This window comes from Lygodium microphyllum, chromosome 21 (genome assembly GCF_053477565.2).
Source record: "Lygodium microphyllum isolate KBCC chromosome 21, Lygodium_microphyllum_v1.1.10, whole genome shotgun sequence".
In the NCBI taxonomy this organism is placed as follows: Eukaryota; Viridiplantae; Streptophyta; class Polypodiopsida; order Schizaeales; family Lygodiaceae; genus Lygodium; species Lygodium microphyllum.
Genome location: NC_141155.1, coordinates 1,526,757 through 1,528,148, shown reverse-complemented (window position 1 = coordinate 1,528,148; position 1,392 = coordinate 1,526,757). Strand labels below are relative to the sequence as shown.

Genomic DNA, 1,392 nt, shown 5'->3' with positions numbered 1-1,392 from the left:
TTTTCAAGGAACGTAGATTTGGTTGCCACTGTTGAAGTGACTATGCAGACTATGGTGGTTGAACCCACCACCTTGGTGATGCAAGCCCAACCCTCTTCCAACTAAGCTAGCCCCCTTGGGCAACAAGTAGCCATTGCTAAACAAGAAATGAGAGAGAGAGAGAGAGAGAGAGAGAGAGAGAGAGAGAGAGAAGTACATTACTAACTGCTTGACAAAAGGATTTATTTTATTGGGAAAGCGATAAGGGGGGAGGCATGTGCTAATGCCACATGGTACATAGATTTAGGAAAGGAAAGGGGAAGGTGATGTGGGGGGAGGCATGGCCTGGCTACTCATCCACAAGTAGTTCCCGCCATGCTACAATACCTGACAACCACATAACTTGATGAGATTCCTTGCCTAAAGTCACCATAAAATGGGATAGCTCTTGGTCATATAGATGAATGCTCTAAATCTTTTAGACAACCCAAAAAAAACTTTTAAAAAATTTTGCTGACCATGGTAACATCTAAAAGAAAGTAACATCATTTTCGCATGGTCCTCCGATTTACTCTTCAGAATATTCCAAAAACACAAACAGAAAATCAAATAAAACGTCTAATGCTAAAATTCTTAAGAGGCTTTCCGTGCTTCTCTTCGCACACTTTGCCTTTCTCCTTGCCCTATGAATTACCTAACAACCGACGGGGCAGCGGCAGTCGGACCTAGAACCCAGAGAGTTGCAGCATTGGGCGAAGTTGCTGAGCCTCTCGCTGATCTGGTTGGCGGGGCAGTCGTTGCCGGAAACGGCTCCTCCGACGTTCTGGCAGCAGGCAGCGGTGGCCTGGAAGTTGCCACCGCACTTGCAGGCCTCTGCGGCAGATAGCAGAGCGACGATGGTGAGGATAGCTAAGTAGAACTTCATGATGGCTACTGAGGCTATTAGGTGTCTAAAAGAAGGGTGATGGTGAAGAGCGACGATGCCTGTGTGTGTTCTTATAAAGGAAGATGGGAGACGTGTCGAATGGTGTCTTGTTGAGAGTAGAAGAAAGATAATGGTGTCTTTTTTCTTTTTTCTTTTATAAAGAAAGATAATGGTGTGCTATCCTTGCAAGTTTTTTCTAAATGCGGTCATGTTATCCTTGCAAGTTGCCGTGATCCATTTGCCTTGTCCTAAGTACTCCTGCTGCGTGCAGACTCCACCTGAAGAAAGACTGCTGGTGTCTTGTCCTTTTTCTTAGTAGTAAAAGCCCGCGCCTGCGTGTCGTATGCTTGCAACTTGCCGCGATCCATTTGCCTTGTCCTAAGGATCCTTCACCTGACTATTGTCCGTATCCTTTATCCCTCTTATAAGTATATTCATGTAAACTTTTATGATCATTTTGTGTTTTTAAACCATTTATATTGGACTCG

General features: G+C 44.7%; 1 long non-coding RNA gene across 1 annotated transcript; it reads right to left on the bottom strand.

Annotated features, from left to right (window-relative positions):
- Positions 1-208: 208 nt before the first annotated feature.
- LOC148017695 (uncharacterized) lies at positions 209-1,167 on the bottom strand. The gene is made up of 2 exons (XR_015687753.1): positions 674-1,167; positions 209-366 (listed from the first exon to the last, which is right to left on the bottom strand). It is a non-coding gene; the product is annotated as an uncharacterized LOC148017695 (long non-coding RNA).
- Positions 1,168-1,392: the final 225 nt, after the last annotated feature.